Source organism: Oryctolagus cuniculus, chromosome 18 (genome assembly GCF_051225735.1).
Source record: "Oryctolagus cuniculus isolate XC-2025 breed Fujian yellow rabbit chromosome 18, ASM5122573v1, whole genome shotgun sequence".
Lineage (NCBI taxonomy): Eukaryota > Metazoa > Chordata > Mammalia > Lagomorpha > Leporidae > Oryctolagus > Oryctolagus cuniculus.
Genome location: NC_142884.1, coordinates 35,784,799 through 35,802,281, shown reverse-complemented (window position 1 = coordinate 35,802,281; position 17,483 = coordinate 35,784,799).

Sequence of the window (17,483 nt, the reverse complement as noted above, 5' to 3'; positions counted from 1 at the left end):
CATGGGAGTAGTCTTAGGCACTATGCGGGTTTTCAGTATTCTGAGTAAAAGAGAAGCAGCTTACAGGATTTCTGTACATTGGAAATAGTGCGAGGTAGTTTACTTGAATTCTGCATCCTGAGTGTAGGAGACAGTGTATGGGAGTTCTGGAACATGGCTATAGGCATACACAGTATGCAGTATTTCTTTAGCCTTTGTGTAGGAGATGCAGCTTACTGGATTTCTGTAAGCTGCATGTTTAGCAAAGCAGTTTACTGGAGTTCTGCAGCCTGAGTGTAGGAAACACTTTACTGGAGTTCTGTAGCATGGGAGTAGTCTTTCGCACTATGCGGGTTTTCAGTAGTCTGAGTAAAAGAGAAGCAGCTTACAGGATTTCTGTACATTGGAAGTAGTGAGAGGCAGATTACAGGAGTTCTGCATCCTGAGTGTAGGAAACACTTTACCGCAGTTCTGTAGCATGGGAGTAGTCTTACGCACTATGCGGGTTTTCAGTAGTCTGAGTAAAAGAGAAGCAGCTTACATGATTTCTGTACATTGGAAGTAGTGAGAGGCAGTTTGCAGGAGTTCTGCATCCTGAGTGTAGGAAACCTTTTACGGGAGTTCTTTAGCATGGGAGTATTCTTACGCACTATGCAGGTTTTCAGTAGTCTGAGTAAAAGTGAAGCAGCTTACAGGATTTCTGTACATTGGAAGTAGTGAGAGGCAGTTTAAAGGAGTCCTGCATCCTGAGGGTAGGAAAAACTTTACAACAGTTCTATAGCATGGGAGTAGTCTTACGCACTATGCGGGTTTTCAGTAGTCTGCGTAAAAGAGAAGCAGCTTACAGGATTTGTGTACATTGGAAGTAGTAAGAGGCAGTTTACAGGAGTTCTGCATCCTGAGTGTAGGAAATACTTTACAGGAGTTCTCTAGCATGGGAGTAGTCTTACGCACTATGCGGGTTTTCAGTAGTCTGTGTAAAAAAGAAGCACCTACAGGATTTCTGTACATTGGAAGTAGTGAGAGGCAGTTTACAGGAGTTCTGCATCCTGAGTGTAGAAAACACTTTACGGGAGTTCTGTAGCTTCGGAGTAGTCTTTCGCACTATGCGGGTTTTCAGTAGTCTGAGTAAAAGAGAACCAGCTACAGGATTTCTGTACATTGGAAGTAGAGAGGGACAGTTTACAGGAGTTCTGCATCCTTAGTGTAGGAAATACTTTACGGGAGTTCTGTAGCATGGGAGTAGTCTTACGCACTATGTGGGTTTTCAGTAGTCTGAGTAAAAGAGAAGCAGCTTACAGGATTTCTGTACATTGGAAGTAGTGAGAGGCAGTTTACAGGAGTTCTCCATCCTGAGTGTAGGAAACACTTTACGGGAGTTCTGTAGCATGGGAGTAGTCTTAGGCACTATGCGGGTTTTCAGTAGTCTGAGTAAAAGAGAAGCAGCTTACAGGATTTCTGTACATTGGAAGTAGTGAGACGCAGTTTACAGGAGTTCTGCATCCTGAGTGTATGAAACACTTTACCGCAGTTCTGTAGCATGGGAGTAATCTTACGCACTATGCGGGTTTTCAGTAGTCTGCATAAAAGAGAAGCAGCTTCCAGGATTTGTGTACATTGGAAGTAGTGAGAGGCAGTTTACAGGAGTTCTGCATCCTGAGTGTAGGAAACCTTTTACGGGACTTCTTTAGCATGGGAGTATTCTTACGCACTATGCGGTTTTTCAGTAGTCTGAGTAAAAGTGAAGCAGCTTACAGGATTTCTGTACATTGGAAGTAGTGAGAGGCAGTTTAAAGGAGTCCAGCATCCTGAGGGTAGGAAACACTTTACTAGAGTTCTATAGCATGGGAGTAGTCTTACGCACTATGCGGGTTTTCAGTAGTCTGAGTAAAAGAGAAGCACCTACAGGATTTCTGTGCATAGGAAGTAGTGAGAGCTAGTTTACAGGAGTTCTCCATCCTGAGTGTAGGAAACACTTTACGGGAGTTCTGTAGCATGGGAGTAGTCTTACGCACTATGCGGGTTTTCAGTAGTCCGAGTAAAAGAGAAGCAGCTTACAGGATTTCTGTACATTGGAAGTAGTGAGAGGCAGTTTACAGGAGTTCTGCATCCTGATTGTAGGAAACCTTTTGCGGGTGTTCTGTAGCATGGGAGTAGTCTTAGGCAATATGCGGGTTTTCAGTAGTCTGAGTAAAATAGAAGCAGCTTACAGGATTTCTGTACATTGGAAGTAGTGAGAGGCAGTTTACAGGAGTTCTGCATCCTGAGTGTAGGAAACACTTTACCGCAGTTCGGTAGCATGGGAGTAGTCTTAGGCACTATGCGGGTTTTCAATAGTCTGAGTAAAAGAGAAGCACCTACAGAATTTCTGTACATTGGAAATAGTGAGAGGTAGTTTACTTGAATTCTGCATCCTGAGTGTAGGAGACAGTGTACGGGAGTTCTGGAACATGGCTATAGGCATACACAGTATGCAGTATTTCTTTAGCCTTTGTGTAGGAGATGCAGCTTACAGGATTTCTGTAAGCTGGATGTTTAGCAAAGCAGTTTACTGGAGTTCTGCAGCCTGAGTGTAGGAAACACTTTACTGGAGTTCTGTAGCTTCGGAGTAGTCTTTCGCACTATGCGGGTTTTCAGTAGTCTTAGTAAAAGAGAAGCAGCTTACAGGATTTCTGTACATTGGAAGTAGTGAGAGGTAGTTTACAGGAGTTCTGCATCCTGAGTGTAGGAAATACTACACGGAAGTTCTGTAGCATGGGAGATGTCTTAACTACTCTGCGTGTTTTCAGTAGTCTGAGTAAAAAAGAAGTAGCTACAGGATTTCTGTACATTGGAAGTAGAGAGGGACAGTTTACAGGAGTTCTGCATCCTGAGTGTAGGAAACACTTTACCGCAGTTCTGTAGCATGGGAGTAGTATTACGCAGTATGCGGGTTTTCAGTATTCTGAGTAAAAGAGACGCAGCTTACAGGATTTCTGTACATTGGAAGTAGTGAGAGGCAGTTTACAGGAGTTCTGCATCCTGAGTGTAGGAAACCTTTTACGGGAGTTCTTTAGCATGGAAGTATTCTTACGCACTATGCGGGTTTTCAGCAGTCTGAGTAAAAGTGAAGCAGCTTACAGGATTTCTGTACATTGGAAGTAGTGAGAGGCAGTTTAAAGGAGTCCTGCATCCTGAGGGTAGGAAACACTTTACAAGAGTTCTATAGCATGGGAGTAGTCTTACGCACTATGCGGGTTTTCAGTAGTCTGAGTAAAAGAGAAGCACCTACAGGATTTCTGTGCATTGAAAGTAGTGAGAGCAAGTTTACAGGAGTTCTGCATCCTGAGTGTAGGAAACACGTTACGGGAGTTCTGTAGCATGGGAATAGTCTTACGCACTATGCGGGTTTTCAGTAGTCTGCGTAAAAGAGAAGCAGCTTACAGGATTTCTGTACATTGGAAGTAGTGAGAGGCAGTTTACAGGAGTTCTGCATCCTGAGTGCAGGAAACCTTTTACGGGAGTTCTGTAGCATGGGAGTAGTCTTACGCACTATGCGGGTTTTCAGTAGTCTGAGTAAAAGAGAAGCAGCTTACAGGATTTCTGTACATTGGAAGTAGTGAGAGGCAGTTTACAGGAGTTCTGCATCCTGATTGTAGGAAACCTTTTGCGGGAGTTCTGTAGCATGGGAGTAGTCTTACGCACTATGCGGGTTTTCAGTAGTCTGAGTAAAATAGAAGCAGCTTACAGGATTTCTGTACATTGGAAGTAGTGAGAGGCAGTTTACAGGAGTTCTGCATCCTGAGTGTAGGAAACACTTTACCGCAGTTCGGTAGCATGGGAGTAGTCTTAGGCACTATGCGGGTTTTCAGTAGTCTGAGTAAAAGAGAAGCAGCTTACAGGATTTCTGTACATTGGAAGTAGTGAGAGGCAGTTTACAGGAGTTCTGCATCCTGAGTGTAGGAAACACTTTACAGGAGTTCTGTAGCATGGGAGTAGTCTTAGGCACTATGCGGGTTTTCAGTATTCTGAGCAAAACAGAAGCAGCTTACAGGATTTCTGTACATTGGAAATAGTGCGAGGTAGTTTACTTGAATTCTGCATCCTGAGTGTAGGAGACAGTGTATGGGAGTTCTGGAACATGGCTATAGGCATACACAGTATGCAGTATTTCTTTAGCCTTTGTGTAGGAGATGCAGCTTACTGGATTTCTGTAAGCTGCATGTTTAGCAAAGCAGTTTACTGGAGTTCTGCAGCCTGAGTGTAGGAAACACTTTACTGGAGTTCTGTAGCATGGGAGTAGTCTTTCGCACTATGCGGGTTTTCAGTAGTCTGAGTAAAAGAGAAGCAGCTTACAGGATTTCTGTACATTGGAAGTAGTGAGAGGCAGATTACAGGAGTTCTGCATCCTGAGTGTAGGAAACACTTTACCGCAGTTCTGTAGCATGGGAGTAGTCTTACGCACTATGCGGGTTTTCAGTAGTCTGAGTAAAAGAGAAGCAGCTTACATGATTTCTGTACATTGGAAGTAGTGAGAGGCAGTTTGCAGGAGTTCTGCATCCTGAGTGTAGGAAACCTTTTACGGGAGTTCTTTAGCATGGGAGTATTCTTACGCACTATGCAGGTTTTCAGTAGTCTGAGTAAAAGTGAAGCAGCTTACAGGATTTCTGTACATTGGAAGTAGTGAGAGGCAGTTTAAAGGAGTCCTGCATCCTGAGGGTAGGAAACACTTTACAAGAGTTCTATAGCATGGGAGTAGTCTTACGCACTATGCGGGTTTTCAGTAGTCTGCGTAAAAGAGAAGCAGCTTACAGGATTTCTGTACATTGGAAGTAGTGAGAGGCAGTTTACAGGAGTTCTGCATCCTGAGTGTAGAAAACACTTTACGGGAGTTCTGTAGCTTCGGAGTAGTCTTTCGCACTATGCGGGTTTTCAGTAGTCTGAGTAAAAGAGAACCAGCTACAGGATTTCTGTACATTGGAAGTAGAGAGGGACAGTTTACAGGAGTTCTGCATCCTTAGTGTAGGAAATACTTTACGGGAGTTCTGTAGCATGGGAGTAGTCTTACGCACTATGCGGGTTTTCAGTAGTCTGAGTAAAAAAGAAGCACCTACAGGATTTCTGTACATTGGAAGTAGTGAGAGGCAGTTTACAGGAGTTCTGCATCCTGAGTGTAGAAAGCACTTTACGGGAGTTCTGTAGCTTGGGAGTAGTCTTTCGCACTATGCGGGTTTTCAGTAGTCTGAGTAAAAGAGAACCAGCTACAGGATTTCTGTACATTGGAAGTAGAGAGGGACAGTTTACAGGAGTTCTGCATCCTTAGTGTAGGAAATACTTTACGGGAGTTCTGTAGCATGGGAGTAGTCTTACGCACTATGTGGGTTTTCAGTAGTCTGAGTAAAAGAGAAGCAGCTTACAGGATTTCTGTACATTGGAAGTAGTGAGAGGCAGTTTACAGGAGTTCTCCATCCTGAGTGTAGGAAACACTTTACGGGAGTTCTGTAGCATGGGAGTAGTCTTAGGCACTATGCGGGTTTTCAGTAGTCTGAGTAAAAGAGAAGCAGCTTACAGGATTTCTGTACATTGGAAGTAGTGAGACGCAGTTTACAGGAGTTCTGCATCCTGAGTGTATGAAACACTTTACCGCAGTTCTGTAGCATGGGAGTAATCTTACGCACTATGCGGGTTTTCAGTAGTCTGCATAAAAGAGAAGCAGCTTCCAGGATTTGTGTACATTGGAAGTAGTGAGAGGCAGTTTACAGGAGTTCTGCATCCTGAGTGTAGGAAACCTTTTACGGGACTTCTTTAGCATGGGAGTATTCTTACGCACTATGCGGTTTTTCAGTAGTCTGAGTAAAAGTGAAGCAGCTTACAGGATTTCTGTACATTGGAAGTAGTGAGAGGCAGTTTAAAGGAGTCCTGCATCCTGAGGGTAGGAAACACTTTACTAGAGTTCTATAGCATGGGAGTAGTCTTACGCACTATGCGGGTTTTCAGTAGTCTGAGTAAAAGAGAAGCACCTACAGGATTTCTGTGCATAGGAAGTAGTGAGAGCTAGTTTACAGGAGTTCTCCATCCTGAGTGTAGGAAACACTTTACGGGAGTTCTGTAGCATGGGAGTAGTCTTACGCACTATGCGGGTTTTCAGTAGTCCGAGTAAAAGAGAAGCAGCTTACAGGATTTCTGTACATTGGAAGTAGTGAGAGGCAGTTTACAGGAGTTCTGCATCCTGATTGTAGGAAACCTTTTGCGGGTGTTCTGTAGCATGGGAGTAGTCTTAGGCAATATGCGGGTTTTCAGTAGTCTGAGTAAAATAGAAGCAGCTTACAGGATTTCTGTACATTGGAAGTAGTGAGAGGCAGTTTACAGGAGTTCTGCATCCTGAGTGTAGGAAACACTTTACCGCAGTTCGGTAGCATGGGAGTAGTCTTAGGCACTATGCGGGTTTTCAGTAGTCTGAGTAAAAGAGAAGCACCTACAGGATTTCTGTACATTGGAAATAGTGAGAGGTAGTTTACTTGAATACTGCATCCTGAGTGTAGGAGACAGTGTACGGGAGTTCTGGAACATGGCTATAGGCATACACAGTATGCAGTATTTCTTTAGCCTTTGTGTAGGAGATGCAGCTTACAGGATTTCTGTAAGCTGGATGTTTAGCAAAGCAGTTTACTGGAGTTCTGCAGCCTGAGTGTAGGAAACACTTTACTGGAGTTCTGTAGCTTCGGAGTAGTCTTTCGCACTATGCGGGTTTTCAGTAGTCTTAGTAAAAGAGAAGCAGCTTACAGGATTTCTGTACATTGGAAGTAGTGAGAGGCAGTTTACAGGAGTTCTGCATCCTGAGTGTAGGAAATACTACACGGAAGTTCTGTAGCATGGGAGATGTCTTAACTACTCTGCGTGTTTTCAGTAGTCTGAGTAAAAAAGAAGTAGCTACAGGATTTCTGTACATTGGAAGTAGAGAGGGACAGTTTACAGGAGTTCTGCATCCTGAGTGTAGGAAACACTTTACCGCAGTTCTGTAGCATGGGAGTAGTATTACGCAGTATGCGGGTTTTCAGTATTCTGAGTAAAAGAGAAGCAGCTTACAGGATTTCTGTACATTGGAAGTAGTGAGAGGCAGTTTACAGGAGTTCTGCATCCTGAGTGTAGGAAACACTTTACGGGAGTTCTGTAGCATGGGAGTTGTCTTACGCAATATGCGGGTTTTCAGTAGTCTGAGTAAAAGAGAACCAGCTACAGGATTTCTGTACATTGGAAGTAGAGAGGGACAGTTTACAGCAGTTCTGCATCCTGAGTGTAGGAAACACTTTACCGCAGTTCTTTAGCATGGGAGTAGTCTTACGCACTATGCGGGTTTTCAGTAGTCTGAGTAAAAGAGAAGCACCTTACAGGATTTCTGTACATTGGAAGTAGTGAGAGGCAGTTTACAGGAGTTCTGCATCCTGAGTGTAGGAAACACTTTACGGGAGTTCTGTAGCATGGGAGTAGTCTTACGCAATATGTGGGTTTTCAGTAGTCCGAGTAAAAGAGAAGCAGCTTACAGGATTTCTGTACATTGGAAGTAGTGAGAGGCAGTTTACAGGAGTTCTGCATCCTGAGTGTAGGAAACACTTTACGGGAGTTCTGTAGCATGGGAGTATTCTTACGCACTATGAGGGTTTTCAGAAGTCTGAGTAAAAGAGAAGCAGCTTACAGGATTTCTGTACATTGGAAGTAGTGAGAGGCAGTTTACAGGAGTTCTGCATCCTGAGTGTAGGAAACACTTTACGGGAGTTCTGTAGCATGGGAGTAGTCTTACGTACTATGCGGGTTTTCAGTAGTCTGAGTAAAAGAGAAGCAGCTTACAGGATTTCTGTACATTGGAAGTAGTGAGAGGCAGTTTACTGGAATTCTGCATCCTGAGTGTAGGAGACAGTGTATGGGAGTTCTGGAACATGGCTCTAGCTATACACAGTATGCAGTCTTTCTTTAGCCTGTGTGTAGGAGATGCAGCTTACTGGATTTCTGTAACCTGGATGTAGAGCGAAGCAGTTTACTGTAGTTCTGCAGCCTGAGTGTAGGAAACACTTTACGGGAGTTCTGTAGCATGGGATTAGTCTTGCGCACTATGCGGGTTTTCAGTAGTCTGAGTAAAAGAGAAGCAGCTTACAGGATTTCTGTACATTGGAAGTAGTGAGAAGCAGTTTACAGGAGTTCTGCATCCTGAGTGTAGGAAATACTACACGGAAGTTCTGTAGCATGGGAGATGTCTTAACTACTCTGCTTGTTTTCAGTAGTCTGAGTAAAAAAGAAGTAGCTACTGGATTTCTGTACATTTGAAGTAGAGAGGGACAGTTTACAGGAGTTCTGCATCCTGAGTGTAGGAAATACTTTACGGGAGTTCTGTAGCATGCGAGTATTCTTACGCACTATGCGGGTTTTCAGTAGTCTGAGTAAAAGAGAAGCAGCTTACAGGATTTGTGTACATTGGAAGTAGTGAGAGGCAGTTTACAGGAGTTCTGCATCCTGAGTGTAGGAAACCTTTTACGGGAGTTCTGTAGCATGGGAGTAGTCTTACGCACTATGCGGGTTTTCAGTAGTCTGAGTAAAAGAGAAGCAGCTTACAGGATTTCTGTACATTGGAAGTAGTGAGAGGCAGTTTAAAGGAGTCCTGCATCCTGAGGGTAGGAAACACTTTACAAGAGTTCTATAGCATGGGAGTAGTCTTACGCACTATGCGGGTTTTCAGTAGTCTGAGTAAAAGAGAAGCACCTACAGGATTTCTGTGCATGGGAAGTAGTGAGAGGCAGTTTACAGGAGTTCTGCATCCTGAGTGTAGGAGACAGTGTATGGGAGTACTGGAACATGGCTCTAGCCATACAGAGTATGCAGTATTTCTTTAGCCTTTTTGTAGGAGATGCAGCTTACAGGATTTCTGTAAGCTGGATGTTTAGTGAAGCAGTTTACTGGAGTTCTGCAGCCTGAGTGTAGGAAACACTTTACCGCAGTTCTGTAGCATGGGAGTAGTCTTAGGCACTATGCGGGTTTTCAGTATTCTGAGTAAAAGAGAAGCAGCTTACAGGATTTCTGTACATTGGAAGTAGTGAGAGGCAGTTTACAGGAGTTCTGCATCCTGAGTGTAGGAAACACTTTACGGGAGTTGTGTAGCTTGGGAGTAGTCTTTCGCACTATGCGGGTTTTCAGTAGTCTGAGTAAAAGAGAAGCAGCTTACAGGATTTCTGTACATTGGAAGTAGTGAGAGGCAGTTTACACGAGTTCTGCATCCTGAGTGTAGCAAACACTACACGGGAGTTCTGTAGCATGGAAGTAGTCTTACGCACTATGCGGGTTTTCAGTAGTCTGAGTAGAAGAGAAGAAGCTACAGGATTTCTGTACATTGGAAGTAGATAGGGACAGTTTACAGGAGTTCTGCATCCTGAGTGTAGGAAACACTTTACGGGAGTTCTGTAGCATGGGAGAATTATTACGCACTATGCGGGTTTTCAGTATTCTGAGTAAAAGAGAAGCAGGATTTCTGTACATTGAAGTAGTGAGAGGCAGTTTACAGGAGTTCTGCATCCTGAGTGTAGGAAACACTTTACCGCAGTTCTGTAGCATGGGAGTAGTCTTCCGCATTATGCGGGTTTTCAGTAGTCTGATTAAAAGAGAAGCAGCTTACAGGATTTCTGTACATTGGAAGTAGTGAGAGGCAGTTTACAGGAGTTCTGCATCCTGAGTGTAGGAAACACTTTACGGGAGTTCTGTAGCTTGGGAGTAGTCTTTCGCACTATGCGGGTTTTCAGTAGTCTGAGTAAAAGAGAAGCAGCTTACAGGATTTCTGTACATTGGAAGTAGTGAGAGGCAGTTTACAGGAGTTCTGCATCCTTAGTGTAGGAAACACTACACGGGAGTTCTGTAGCATGGAAGTAGTCTTACGAACTATGCGGGTTTTCAGTAGTCTGAGTAAAAGGGAAGCAGCTACAGGATTTCTGTACATTGGAAGTAGATAGGGACAGTTTACAGGAGTTCTGCATCCTGAGTGTAGGATACACTTTACGGGAGTTCTGTAGCTTTGGAGTAGTCTTTCGCACTATGCGGGTTTTCAGTAGTCTGAGTAAAAGAGAAGCAGCTTACAGGATTTCTGTACATTGGAAGTAGTAAGAGGCAGTTTACAGGAGTTCTGCATCCTGAGTGTAGGAAACACTACACGGGAGTTCTGTAGCATGGAAGTAGTCGTACGCACTATGCGGGTTTTCAGTAGTCTGAGTAAAAGAGAAGCAGCTTACAGGATTTCTGTACATTGGAAGTAGTGAGAGGCAGTTTACAGGACTTCTGCATCCTGAGTGTAGGAAACACTTTACCGCAGTTCTATAGCATGGGAGATGTCTTAACTACTCTGCGTGTTTTCAGTAGTCTGAGTAAAAGAGAAGCAGCTTACAGGATTTCTGTACATTGGAAGTAGTGAGAGGCAGTTTACAGGAGTTCTGCATCCTGAGTGTAGGAAACCTTTCACGGGAGTTCTTTAGCATGGGAGTAGTCTTACGCACTATACGGGTTTTCAGTTGTCTGAGTAAAAGTGAAGCAGCTTACAGGATTTCTGTACATTGGAAGTAGAGAGAGGCAGTTTAAACGAGTCCTGCATCCTGAGTGTAGGAAACACTTTACCGCAGTTCTGTAGCATGGGAGTAGTCTTAGGCACTATGCGGGTTTTCAGTTGTCTGGTAAAATAGAAGCAGCTTACAGGATTTCTGTACATTGGAAGTAGTGAGAGGCAGTTTACAGGAGTTCTGCATCCTGAGTGTAGGAAACACTTTACCGCAGTTCGGTAGCATGGTAGTAGTCTTAGGCACTATGCGGGTTTTCAGTAGTCTGAGTAAAAGAGAAGCAGCTTACAGGATTTCTGTACATTGGAAGTAGTGAGACGCAGTTTACAGGAGTTCTGCATCCTGAGTGTAGGAAAGACTTTACGGGAGTTCTGTAGCATGGGAGTAGTCTTAGGCACTATGCGGGTTTTCAGTAGTCTGAGTAAAAGAGAAGCAGCTTACAGGATTTCTGTACATTGGAAGTAGTGAGAGGTAGTTTACTTGAATTCTGCATCCTGATTGTAGGAGACAGTGTATGGGAGTTCTGGAACATGGCTATAGGCATACACAGTATGCAGTATTTCTTTAGCCTTTGTGTAGGAGATGCAGCTTACAGGATTTCTGTAAGCTGGATGTTTAGCAAAGCAGTTTACTGGAGTTCTGCAGCCTGAGTGTAGGAAACACATTACTGGAGTTCTGTAGCTTCGGAGTAGTCTTTCGCACTATGCGGGATTTCAGTAGTCTGAGTAAAAGAGAAGCACCTACAGGATTTCTATGCATTGGAAGTAGTGAGAGGCAGTTTACAGGAGTTCTGCATCCTGAGTGTAGGAGACAGTGTATGGGAGTACTGGAACATGGCTCTAGCCATAAACAGTATGCAGTATTTCTTTAGCCTTTTTGTAGGAGATGCAACTTACAGGATTTCTGTAAGCTGGATGTTTAGCGAAGCAGTTTACAGGAGTTCTGCAGCCTGAGTGTAGGAAACACTTTACCGCAGTTCTGTAGCATGGGAGTAGTCTTACGCAGTATGCGTGTTTTCAGTAATCTGAGTAAAAGAGAAGCAGCTTACAGGATTTCTGTACATTGGAAGTAGTGAGAGGCAGTTTACAGGAGTTCTGCATCCTGAGTGTAGGAAACACTTTACAGGAGTTGTGTAGCTTGGGAGTAGTCTTTCGCACTATGCGGGTTTTCAGTAGTCTGAGTAAAAGAGAAGCAGCTTACAGGATTTCTGTACATTGGAAGTAGTGAGAGGCAGTTTACAGGAGTTCTGCATCCTGAGTGTAGGAAACACTACACGGGAGTTCTGTAGCATGGAAGTAGTCTTACGCACTATGCGGGTTTTCAGTGGTCTGAGTAAAAGAGAAGAAGCTACAGGATTTCTGTACATTGGAAGTAGATAGGGACAGTTTACAGGAGTTCTGCATCCTGAGTGTAGGAAACACTTTACGGGAGTACTGTAGCATGGGAGTTGTCTTTCGCACTATGCGGGTTTTCAGTAGTCTGAGTAAAAGAGAAGCAGCTTACAGGATTTCTGTACATTGGAAGTAGAGAGGGAGAGTTTACAGGAGTTCTGCATCCTGAGTGTAGGAAACACTTTACGGGAGTTCTGTAGCATGGGAGTAGTCTTACGCACTATGCGGGTTTTCATTAGCCTGAGTAAAAGAGAAGCAGCTTACAGGATTTCTGTACATTGGAAGTAGTGAGAGGCAGTTTCCAGGAGTTCTGCATCCTGAGTGTAGGAAACACTTTACCGCAGTTCTGTAGCATGGGAGTAGTCTTACGCACTATGCGGGTTTTCAGTATTCTGAGTAAAAGAGAAGCAGCTTACAGGATTTCTGTACATTGGAAGTAGTGTGAGGCAGTTTACAGGAGTTCTGCAGCCTGAGTGTAGGAAACACTTCACGGGAGTTCTGTAGCTTGGGAGTAGTCTTTCGCACTATGCGGATTTTCAGTAGTCTGAGTAAAAGAGAAGCAGCTTACAGGATTTCTGTACATTGGAAGTAGTGAGAGGCAGTTTACAGGAGTTCTGCATCCTGAGTGTAGGAAACACTACACGGGAGTTCTGCAGCATGGAAGTAGTCTTACGCACTATGCGGGTTTTCAGTAGTCTGAGTAAAAGAGAAGCAGCTACAGGATTTCTGTACATTGGAAGTAGATAGGGACAGTTTACAGGAGTTCTGCATCCTGAGTGTAGGAAACACTTTACGGGAGTTTTGTAGCTTGGGAGTAGTCTTTCGCACTATGCGGGTTTTCAGTAGTCTGAGTAAAAGAGAAGCAGCTTACAGGATTTCTGTACATTGGAAGTAGTGAGGGGCAGTTTACAGGACTTCTGCATTCTGAGTGTAGGAAACACTTTATGGGAGTTCTGTAGCATGGAGTAGTCTTACCCACTATGCGGGTTTTCAGTAGTCTGAGTAAAAGAGAAGCAGCTTACAGGATTTGTGTACATTGGAAGTAGTGAGAGGCAGTTTACAGGAGTTCTGCATCCTGAGTGTAGGAAACACTTTACCGCAGTTCTGTAGAATGGGAGTAGTCTTAGGCACTATGCGGGTTTTCAGTAGTCTGAGTAAAAGAGAAGCAGCTTACAGGATTTCTGTACTTTGGAAGTAGTGAGAGGTAGTTTACAGGAGTTCTGCATCCTGAGTGTAGGAAACACTTTACGGGAGGTTTGTAGCTTGGGAGTAGTCTTTCGCACTATGTGGGTTTTCAGTAGTCTGAGTAAAAGAGAAGCAGCTTACAGGATTTCTGTACATTGGAAGTAGTGAGAGGCAGTTTACAGGAGTTCTGCATCCTGAGTGTAGGAAACACTTTACGGGAGTTTTGTAGCTTGGGAGTAGTCTTTCGCACTATGCGGGTTTTCAGTAGTCTGAGTAAAAGAGAAGCAGCTTACAGGATTTCTGTACATTGGAAGTAGTGAGAGGCAGTTTACAGGAGTTCTGCATCCTGAGTGTAGGAAACACTACACGGGAGTTCTCTAGCATGGAAGTAGTCTTACGCACTATGCGGGTTTTCAGTAGTCTGAGTAAAAGAGAAGAATCTACAGGATTTCTGTACATTGGAATTAGATAGGGACTGTTTACAGGAGTTCTGCATCCTGAGTGTAGGAAACACTTTACGGGAGTTCTGTAGCATGGGAGTTGTCTTTCGCACTATGCGGGTTTTCAGTAGTCTGAGTAAAAGAGAAGCAGCTACAGGATTTCTGTACATTAGAAGTAGAGAGGGACAGTTTACAGGAGTTCTGCATCCTGAGTGTAGGAAACACTTTACGGGAGTTCTGTAGCATGGGAGTAGTCTTACGCACTATGCGGGTTTTCAGTAGTCTGAGTAAAAGAGAAGCAGCTTACAGGATTTGTGTACATTGGAAGTAGTGAGAGGCAGTTTACAGGAGTTCTGCATCCTGAGTGTAGGAAACATTTTGCGGGAGTTCTGTAGCATGGGAGATGTCTTAACTACTCTGCGTGTTTTCAGTAGTCTGAGTAAAAGAGAAGGAGCTACAGGATTACTGTACATTGGAAGTAGAGAGGGAGAGTTTACAGTAGTTCTGCATCCTGAGTGTAGGAAATACTTTACGGAAGTTCTGTAGCATGCGAGTAGTCTTACGCACTATGCGGGTTTTCAGTAGTCTGAGTAAAAGAGAAGCACCTACAGGATTTCTGTGCATTGGAAGTAGTGAGAGGTAGTATACAGGAGATCTGCATCCTGAGTGTAGGAGACAGTGAATGGGAGTACTGGAACATGGCTCTAGCCATACACAGTATGCAGTATTTCTTTAGCCTTTGTGTAGGAGATGCAGCTTACAGGATTTCTGTAAGCTGGATGTTTAGCGAAGCAGTTTACTGGAGTTCTGCAGCCTGAGTGTAGGAAACACTTTACCACAGTTCTGTAGCATGGGAGTAGTCTTACGCAGTATGCGGGTTTTCAGTATTCTGAGTAAAAGAGAAGCAGCTTACAGGATTTCTGTACATTGGAAGTAGTGAGAGGCAGTTTACAGGAGTTCTGCATCCTGAGTGTAGGAAACACTTTACGGGAGTTTTGTAGCTTGGGAGTAGTCCTTCGCACTATGCGGGTTTTCAGTAGTCTGAGTAAAAGAGAAGCAGCTTACAGGATTTCTGTACATTGGAAGTAGTGAGTGGCAGTTTACAGGAGTTCTGCATCCTGAGTGTAGGAAACACTACACGGCAGTTCTGTAGCATGGAAGTATTCTTACGCACTATGCGGGTTTTCAGTAGTCTGAGTAAAAGAGAAGCAGCTTACAGGATTTGTGTACATTGGAAGTAGTGAGAGGCAGTTTACAGGAGTTCTGCATCCTGAGTGTAGGAAACACTTTATGGGAGTTCTTTAGCATGGGAGTTGTCTTTCGCACTATGCGGGTTTTCAGTAGTCTCAGTAAAAGAGAAGCAGCTACAGGATTTGTGTACATTGGAAGCAGAGAGGGACAGTTTACAGGAGTTCTGCATCCTGAGTGTAGGAAACACTTTACGGGAGTTCGGTAGCATGGGAGTAGTCTTACGCACTATGCGGGTTTTCAGTAGTCTGAGTAAAAGAGAAGCACCTACAGGATTTCTGTACATTGGAAGTAGTGAGAGGTAGTATACAGGAGTTCTGCATCCTGAGTGTAGGAGACAGTGAATGGGAGTACTGGAACATGGCTCTAGCCATACACAGTATGCAGTATTTCTTTAGCCTTTGTGTAGGAGATGCAGCTTACAGGATTTCTGTAAGCTGGATGCTTAGCAAAGCAGTTTACTGGAGTTCTGCAGCCTGAGTGTAGGAAACACTTTACCACAGTTCTGTAGCATGGGAGTAGTCTTACGCAGTATGCGGGTTTTCAGTAGTCTGAGTAAAAGAGAAGCAGCTTACAGGATTTCTGTACATTGGAAGTAGTGAGAGGCAGTTTACAGGAGTTCTGCATCCTGAGTGTAGGAAACACTTTACGGGAGTTTTGTAGCTTGGGAGTAGTCCTTCACACTATGCGGGTTTTCAGTAGTCTGAGTAAAAGAGAAGCAGCTTACAGGATTTCTGTGCATTGGAAGTAGTGAGTGGCAGTTTACAGGAGTTCTGCATCCTGAGTGTAGGAAACACTACACGGCAGTTCTGTAGCATGGAAGTAGTCTTACGCACTATGCGGGTTTTCAGTAGTCTGAGTAAAAGAGAAGCAGCTTACAGGATTTGTGTACATTGGAAGTAGTGAGAGGCAGTTTACAGGAGTTCTGCATCCTGAGTGTAGGAAACACTTTACGGGAGTTCTTTAGCATGGGAGTTGTCTTTCGGACTATGCGGGTTTTCAGTAGTCTGCGTCAAATAGAAGCAGCTACAGGATTTCTGTACATTGGAAGTAGTGAGAGGCAGTTTACAGGAGTTCTGCATCCTGAGTGTAGGAAACACTTTATGGGAGTTCTGTAGCATGGGAGTAGTCTTACTCACTATGCGGGTTTTCAGTAGTCTGAGTAAAAGAGAAGCAGCTTACAGGATTTCTGTACATTGGAAGTAGTGAGAGGCAGTTTACAGGAGTTCTGCATCCTGAGTGTAGGAAACATTTTGCGGGAGCTCTGTAGCATGGGAGTAGTCTTACGCACTATGCGGGTTTTCAGTAGTCTGAGTAAAAGAGAAGCAGCTTACAGGATTTGTGTACATTGGAAGTAGTGAGAGGCAGTTTACAGGAGTTCTGCATCCTGAGTGTAGGAAACACTACACGGGAGTACTGTAGCATGATAGATGTCTTAACTACTCTGCGTGTTTTCAGTAGTCTGAGTAAAAGAGAAGCAGCTACAGGATTTCTGTACCTTGGAAGTAGAGCGGGACAGTTTACAGGAGTTCTGCATCCTGAGTGTAGGAAATACTTTACGGGAGTTCTGTAGCATGGGAGTAGTCTTACGCACTATGCGGGTTTAGAGTATTCTGAGTAAAAGCGAAGCAGCTTACAGGATTTCTGTACATTGGAAGTAGTGAGAGGCAGTTTACAGGAGTTCTGCATCCTGAGTGTAGGAAACACTACACAGGAGTTCTGTAGCATGGGAGATGTCTTAACTACTCTGCGTGTTTTCAGTAGTCTGAGTAAAAGATAAGTAGCTTACAGGATTTCTGTACATTGGAAGTAGAGAGGGACAGTTTACAGGAGTTCTGCATCCTGAGTGTAGGAAACACTTTACCGCAGTTCTGTAGCATGGGAGTAGTCTTACGCACTATGCGAGTTTTCAGTATTCTGAGTAAAAGAGAAGCAGATTACAGGATTTCTGTACATTGAAGTGGTGAGAGGCAGTATACAGGAGTTCCGCATCCTGAGTGTAGGAAACACTTTACCGCAGTTCGGTAGCATGGGAGTAGTCTTACGCATTATGCGGGTTTTCAGTAGTCTGAGTAAAAGAGAAGCAGCTTACAGGATTTCTGTACATTGGAAGTAGTGAGAGGCAGTTTACAGGAGTTCTGCATCCAGAGTATAGGAAACACTTTACCGCAGTTCTGTAGCATGGGAGTAGTCTTACGCACTATGCGGGTTTTCAGTAGTCTAGTAAAAGAGAAGCAGCTACAGGATTTCTGTACATTGGAAGTAGATAGGGACAGTTTACATGAGTTCTGCATCCTGAGTGTAGGAAACACTTTACGGGAGTTCTGTAGCATGGGAGTAGTCTTACGCACTATGCGGGTTTTCAGTAGTCTGAGTAAAAGAGAAGCAGCTTACTGGATTTCTGTACATTGGAAGTAGTGAGAGGCAGTTTACAGGAGTTCTGCATCCTGAGTGTAGGAAACATTTAGCGGGAGTTCTGTAGCATGGGAGAAGTCTTACGCACTATGCAGGTTTTCAGTAGTCTGAGTAAAAGAGAAGCAGCTTACAGGATTTCTGTACATTGGAAGTAGTGAGAGGCAGTTTACAGGAGTTCTGCATCCTGAGTGTAGGAAACACTTTATGGGAGTTCTGTAGCATGGCGTAGTCTTACGCACTACGCGGGTTTTCAGTAGTCTGAG